This window comes from Tenrec ecaudatus, chromosome X, assembly GCF_050624435.1.
Source record: "Tenrec ecaudatus isolate mTenEca1 chromosome X, mTenEca1.hap1, whole genome shotgun sequence".
Lineage (NCBI taxonomy): Eukaryota > Metazoa > Chordata > Mammalia > Afrosoricida > Tenrecidae > Tenrec > Tenrec ecaudatus.
The window spans coordinates 6612095-6620043 of record NC_134548.1 but is presented as its reverse complement, the minus strand read 5'-3'; the positions used below and the strand labels follow the sequence as shown (position 1 = coordinate 6620043).

The 7949-nt window shown below is 41.9% G+C and overlaps 1 pseudogene; it reads left to right on the top strand.

The window, feature by feature from the left end:
• The first annotated feature begins 4832 nt into the window (after positions 1 to 4832).
• Positions 4833 to 6993, top strand: LOC142434457 (heat shock protein HSP 90-beta pseudogene; annotated as a pseudogene).
• The last annotated feature ends 956 nt before the right edge of the window (positions 6994 to 7949 follow it).

Sequence of the window (7949 nt, the reverse complement as noted above, 5' to 3'; positions counted from 1 at the left end):
TAAGCAGTCCCTGGGTCATGAATATCTGACTTATATACAACATGTAGTTATCAACTAACCTTCATGAAGCCTATTGGGTTAAAAATGTGAAATACGGGAGCTACCTTGCATTAAAAATTATTATTACATTATAATTTCTCAGCTCTATGTTAAAGATGTTTTATTACACCTAGAAGTGAGTCTTTCTTTTTTAAAAAAAATCATTACTTAAAACATACCCCAGGAACCGAGTTTGTCATCCAGGAAGAGTTGGTGTTCTAAAGACGGTCAAAAAACTAAAGAAAAACATATCTAAAGAACTAAAAAATGTATGAGCTATAAATGTCTCACCAAAGACAGAATATTAAGAAAGACAGATAAATTATAATGAAGGACCAAAGAGAAAATCTGGTATTGAAAAGTGTAATTATTGAAAAGTGTAATAATTGAAATGTAAAATTAATTAGAAAGAATAGCAGATGTGAGGGAAGAAATAGATTTTATTTTATTCACAAATTTCCATAGAACTCAGTATTTAGGAGCTTCAGGAGGTTCCAGGCAGCTAAAAATCCCCTTAACACCTCCCTCAAACTATATAAGCATAAGTCTAAGAGTGCATTTCAGAATCATTAAAGAACACCTTCTAACTAACTCTAGTGATGGGGAAGATTCTAGAAAATCATTCTTAACCCCTTGGGTAGCATCTTATTCCATAGTTGGCTGTTTGCCTACACAGTTGACTTAATGGTTTCTTCCCTGTATTTCCGGGGCAAGACAATCAATAGAGAGAGATTTTGAGATGGAGACCAAGGAGCATGCACTGTAGGTGTGGTCAAGATGTATAGGTTTACCATGAGTGGAATAGATACTATGGAAGGTACCTGGACTTGATCTATCATCCCACCTATAAGAGCTGCTCACTGGACATGAGGCCACTGGCAACAAAAGGCTGTGTGGTATACCACCAAAAGCAGTATTTGTTTTTATTATTATTATTACTATTAAATCATTTTATTTGGGGATCATACAACTCTTATCATAATCCATACATCCATCCATTATGTCAAGCACATCTGTACATTTCTTGCCATCATCATTTCCAAAACATTTTCTTTCTACTTGCGATCTTGGTATCAGCTCATTTCCCACCTCCCCCACCCTTCCTTCCTCATAAACCCTTGACAATTTATAAATTATTAAGTTTTTCATGTCTCACATTGATTGCTATCTCCCTTCACTCACTTTTATGTTGTCCATCCCCTGGGAAGGGGTTATATGTCAATCATTGTGATTGGAACCCTTTCTTCCCCCACCTTCCTTTTCCCCTCCTGGTATTGCTATTCTCATTATTGGTCCTAAGGGGTTTATCTGACCTGGATTCCCTGTGTTGCGAGCTCTTATATGTACCAGTGAATATGATCTGGTCTAGCCGGATTTGTAAAGTAGAATTGGGATCATGATAGTGGTGGGTAGGAAGCATTAAAGAACTAGAGGAAAGTTTTATGTTTCGTCAGTGCTATACTGCACCCTGACTGGCTCATCTCTTCCTTGTGACTCTTCTGTAAGGGGATGTCCAATTGCCTATAGATGGGCTTTGGGTCTCCGCTCCACCCTCCCCCTCATTCACATTGATATGTTTTTTTGTTTTGTTTTGGGTCTTTGCTACCTTTGATACCTGATCCCATCAACACCTCATGATCACACAGGCTGGTATGCTTCTTCCATGTGGGTTGTATTGCTTCTCAGCTAGATGGCAGCTTGCTTATCTTCAAGCCTTCAAGCCCCAGATGCCATATCTTTCTTTTTAAAAAATCATTTTATTGAGGGCTCATACATCTCTTATCACGATCCATACATCTATCCGTTGTGTCAAGCACATTTGTTCATTTCTTGCCATTATCATTTTCAAATCATTTTCTTTCTACTTGAGCCTTTGGTATCAGCTCCTCATTTTTCCCTCCCTCATGAACCCTTGATAATTTATAAATTATTATTTTTTTATGTCTTGCACTGACCAATGCCCCACTTGACCCACTTTTCTGTTATTTACCCCCCTGGGAGGGGGTTATATATAGATCACTGTGATCCGTTCCCCCTTTTTCCACCCACCTTCCCCTTCCCCTCCTAGTATAACTACTTTCAATGTCAGTCTTGAGAGGCTTATCTGTCCTGGATTCCCTATGTTTCCAGCTCTTATCTGTACCAGTGTACATGCTCTGGTCTAACTGGATTTGTAAGGTAGAATTGGGGTCTTATAGTGGGGGTAGGGAGGGAGCATTAAAAAAACTAGAGGAAAGTTTTATGCTTCATTGGTGCTATACTGCACCCTGACTGAGTTGGCTTTTCCTCATGACCCTTCTTTAAGGGGTTGTCCAATTCCCCGCTCATTCGCAATGATATGATTTTTTTGTTCTCAGTCATTGATGTCCTATAATTGAACCCATTGACACCTCATGATCACACAGGCTGGTATGCTTCTTCCATGTGGACTTTGTTGCTTCTCAGATAGATGGCCACTTGTTTATCTTCAAGCCTTTAAGATGCCAGATGCTATATCTTTTGATAGCTGGGCACCATCAGCTGTCTTCAACACATTTGCTTATGTACCTACTCTGTCATCAGCGATCGTGTTGGTAAGGTGAACACCATAGAATGCAAAGGCAATATTTGAAATGCATCATTCACACATGAGTACTATATAGGAAGAAGATTTAGCCCAAGGGGGCCTCTGAAAAAACATGTATCCATGAATCTCAGGATATAGTGCCTGAGTTTGTACATACACAGGACATCTGTGGAGGAGCTGAGTCAACAGAGAGGGTTTCAGTGACACTTCTTATATCAAAGATGTCTGTCCCAGGCATCATCACCTTGTTTCTTCTCCTCTGAGTGAGTACATCAGCCATCTATAATTGTTTTTTTCTTTCTATTTTCATATCTTAAAAATAATACATGTACTGATAATTGTGAAAAATGTTGGATTTATTCTCTTCTGCGTCTCAAATAACATCTAGAAAATGAACTGGTTTTACCAAATGATTTCTATTAAGTACTTCATTAACTCTCTTCAACATAATAACTAATAATTTATACTACTATTGGTTGATTTTTGTCCTCAAATATTATATGCTCAATCGTAACACCACCCTCCTCCCCACCAGTACCTGAAAATATGGCTTTGTTTGGAAATCAAATATTTGAAAGTTATCATTTAAATTAATGTCAAACCATACTGGAGAAGGGTGGTTTCTAATGCACTATGAGTGGTGTTCTACTATAAAACAGAAAAAAGACACAATGACACAGACAAAGAGGGAAGAAGGAGACAGAGATTGGAGCAAAATATCTACAAGCCAAAGAATGCCAGACTTTGGGAGAAACAAGAAAGGATCATCTCTAGAGCCTTCAGGGAAAGCATGGCTCTGCCCAGACCCCGAATTTGAACTCTTAGACTCCATCACTGTGATCCAATTCATTTCTGTAATTTTAAGTTACATAGTTTGCAGTGCTTTGTGATGGAAGTCCTAGGAAACTAATACATAAGCCACTAAGTAATCTATGTGTTGCTAGTTGCTGCCAAGTTGACTCCAAATCATGGTGGCTTTATGTATAACAAAAAGAAGTGTTGCCTGGTCCTGTCCCATCTTCATGATCACTGCTGTATTTTAATCCATGGGTTTAACTATTGTGTCAATTCATCCAATAAAGGATTTTCCCTCATTTTTACTGACCCTCTAGTTTACCAACCATAATATCTTTTTTGAGAGGTTGGTGTTTCCTAATTTGAAATCTCTACCACTTGTCTGTCTGTTTGTGGTACCATGGTGACTTGGGTGTTTCTGTGATGCTGGAAGCTATGTTAATTGGCATTTTCAATACCAGGACGGTCATCCAAAGGAAGTGGGTTTCAGCAAAACTTCCAGACTAAGAACAGATTACTAAGAAGGAATAGTCTGTCTACTTCTGAGTAATTAGCCACTGGAAACTTATGCATTGCACCGAAACATTGTCACATACTGAAAACGTCATGAATAGTAGCAGTTTGTTGTTAGAGATAGTGCCAGAAGATGAGTTCCTCAGGTAGAAAGGCAAAATATGACTGAGGGAGAGGTGTCGTCTCTACATAGAGTTGGCTGTAATGACGTGGTTTATTAAAGTCTGTAGGAGTAAAGCATCAGGACCTTCACTTGCTGATAGGGCATGGCTCAAAATGAGAAGAAACAACTGCAAACATCTATTAATAATCAGAATGTAGAGGATACAAAGTCTGAAACTAGGAAAATTGGAACTTGTAAATAATGGAACATATCAAGATTGACATTCTAGGTGTTAGTGGGCTAAAATGGACTGGTATTAGTCATCTTGAATCAGAAAATTATATGGTTTACTATGCTGAGGATGATAGATTCAAGATGAACCGTGTCACATTTATCGTAAAAAAGAAGACATTTCAAGATCCATTTTGAAATACACTGCTAACTGTGACAGGATAATATAAATCTACATACAAGAAAATCCAGTTAATACAACTTTTTTTCAAATTTATGTTCCCACCACTAAAGTTAGTGATGTATAAATTGAAAAATTCTACAAATTGACCAAATATACAATCAAGATGCACAGATAATTATTGGCAATTGGAATGCAAAAGTTAGAAACAAAGAGGAAGGAACAGTAAGTGGAAAATATGGTGAAAGAAATAAAAGTGGAGATCGTGTGATGGAATTTTGTAGGACCAATGACTTCTTCAAAAATACATTTTTCGCTCTTGGGTCACCTTAGAGTAGCCTGCGAGCATCTGCACCTTGCACAGCCCCCGACCCGCTGCGCTCTGGTCTCCTCCGCTCTTCAAGATGCCCAAGGAAGTGCACCATGGGGAGGAGGAGGTGGAGACCTTTGCCTTCCAGGTGGAGATCCCCCAACTCATGTCCCTCATCATCAATACTCTCTACTCGAACAAGGAAATTTTCCTTCGGGAGTTGATCTCTAATGCTTCTGAAGCCTTGGATAAGATTCACTACGAGAGCCTGACAGACCCTTCCAAGTTGGACAGTGGAAAAGAGCTGAAAATTGACATCATCCCCAGCCCCCAGGAGCGCACTTTGACTCTAGTGGACACAGGCATTGGCATGACCAAGGCTGATCTCATCAATAATCTGGGAACCATAGCCAAGTCGGGTACCAAAGCCTTCATGGAGGCTCTGCAGGCTGGTACGGACATCTCCATGGTTGGGCAGTTTGGTGTTGGCTTTTATTCTGCCAACTTGGTGATCACCAAACACAATGATGATGGGCAGTATGCCTGGGAGTCTTCTGCTGGCGGCTCTTTCACTGTCCGTGCTGACCACGGTGAGCCCATTGGTCAGGGAATGAAAGTGATTCTGCACCTCACAGAAGACCAGACAGAGTGCCTAGAGGAGAGGCGAGTCAGGTCAAAGAAGTCGTGAAGAAGCACTCTCCGTTCATTGGCTACCCCATCACCCTTTATCTGGAGAAGGAACGGGAGAAGGAAATCAGTGATGCTGAAGCTGAGGAAGAGAAAGGTGAGAAAGAGGAAGAGAAGGAGGATGAAGAGAAGCCCAAGATTGAAGATGTGGCTCAGATGAGGAGGACGACAGTGGGAAGGACAAGAAGAAGAAAACCAAGAAGATTAAGGAGAAGAGCATTGACCGGGAAGAACTAAATAAGACCAAGCCCATCTGGACCAGGAATCCTGACGATATCACCCAGGAGGAGTATGGAGAATTCTACAAGAGCCTGAGTAATGACTGGAAAGACCATTTGGCAGTCAAGCACTTTTCTGTAGAAGGGCAGTTGGAACAGGGCACTGTTGTTTATCCCTCGGCGGGCTCCCTTTGACCTCTTTGAGAATAAGAAGAAAAAGAACAACATTAAACTGTATGTCCGCCGTGTGTTCATCATGGACAGCTGTGACGAGCTAATCCCAGAGTATCTCAACTTCATCCGTGGGTGGTGGACCTGCCCCTCAACATCTCCTGAGAGATGCTCCAGCAGAGCAAGATCTTGAAGGTCATCCGCAAAAACATTGTCAAGAAGTGCCTGGAGCTCTTCTCTGAGTTGGCAGAAGACAAGGAGAACTATAAGAAGTTTTATGAGGCATTCTCCAAAAACCTGAAGCCTGGCATCCATGAGGACTCCACCAACCGGCAGCGCCTTTCTGAGCTGCTGTGCTACCACACCTCTCAGTCTGGAGATGAGATGACTTCCCTCTCAGAATATGTTTCCTGAAGGAAGGAGACCCAGAAGTCCATCTATTACATCACTGGTGAGAGTAAAGAGCAGGTGGCCAATTCTGCTTTCGTGGAGCGTGTGCGGAAGCGAGGCTTTGAGGTGGTCGACATGACAGAGCCGATCGACGGGTACTGCGTGCACCAGCTCAAGGCATTTGATGGGAAGAGTTTGGTCTCCATGACCAAAGAGGGGCTGGGGCTTCCGGAGGATGAAGAAGACAAAAAGAAAATGGAGGAAAGCAAGGCCAAGTTTGAAAACCTGTGCAAGCTCATGAAAGAAATTTTGGATAAGAAGGTTGAGAAGGTGACAATCTCCAATACACTGGTGTCTTCACCCTGCTGCATTGTGACTAGTACATATGGCTGGACGGCCAACATGGAGCGGATCATGAAAGCCCAGGCTCTTCGGGACAACTCCACAATGGGCTACATGATGGCCAAAAAGCACCTGGAGATCAATCCAGACCACCCCATTGTGGAGACGCTGCGGCAGAAGGCTGAGGCTGACAAGAACGACAAAGCCGTCAAGGACCTGGTGGTGCTGCTGTTTGAGACAGCACTGCTCTCCTCTGGCTTCTCCCTTGAGGACCCTCAGACCCACTCCAACCGCATCTACCGCATGATCAAGCTGGGCTTAGGCATTGATGAAGATGAGGTGACAGCCGAGGAGCCCAGCACTGCTGTTCCTGATGAGATTCCCCCTCTTGAGGGCGATGAAGATGTATCTCGCATGGAGGAAGTAGAATAGGCCATTCTCCTCAGACCTTGTGCCCTCTGTATAGTGTCCCATGACTTGAGTGACCCTAGCCCACCTGGGCTCTGCAACTGCTGTTCACTAGTGCCCCCCCCCATTCTTGTGTGTAAAGCAGGATCTAAGGCCCTCACGCCCTGTTGTCCCCTCCTTTATTTGGGAATGGGGTTAATGTTGTGTATCTGTGAGGTTTCTCTTTTGTTTATTTTGTTCTATTAAAGTATGCAAAATAAAGAAGATGCCATTTAAAAAAATACATTTTTCAACAATGCAAATGGTGACTATACGCATGGATTTCTCCAGATGGGATACACAGAAATTGAATTGACTACATCTATGGGAAAAGAAGATGGAGCTCAATATCAGTAGCCAAAATGAGGCCAGGGGCTAACTGTGAAATAGACCATCAATTGTGCATATGCATGTTCAAGTTTAAGTTGAAATGAATTAAAAAGAAGTCCACAAGAGCCAAAATATGCCCTTGAGTATATCCTATCTGACGTTTGAGAAGATATCAAGAACAGATTTGGCACATTGAACACTAATGACAAAACACCTGATGTGCTATGAAAAGCAAGGATGCTAGGGTACACCTGGCCTAATCCATGGTATTTTCAATAGTCTCATATGCATGCAAAAGGAAGACATTTCATAAGGAAAGCCAATGAAGAATTTATGCATTTTATTTATAGTGCTAGCAAAAAATACTGAAAGTACCATGGATTGGCAAAAGAGCAAACAAACATGTCTGGAAAGAAGTACAGCCAGGATGCTCCATAGAGGCAAGGATGGTGAGACTTCATCTCCTGTGTTTTGAACATGCTATTCAGAGTGGCCAGTGTCTGGAGAAAGGTATTGTGCGTGGTAAAATAGAAGGGCAGTGTAAAAGAGGGAGGCCTTTGGAAAGATGGATGGACACAGCGGCTGCAACAATTGGCTTGAGGATAAGAACACTGGTGAGGGTGGTG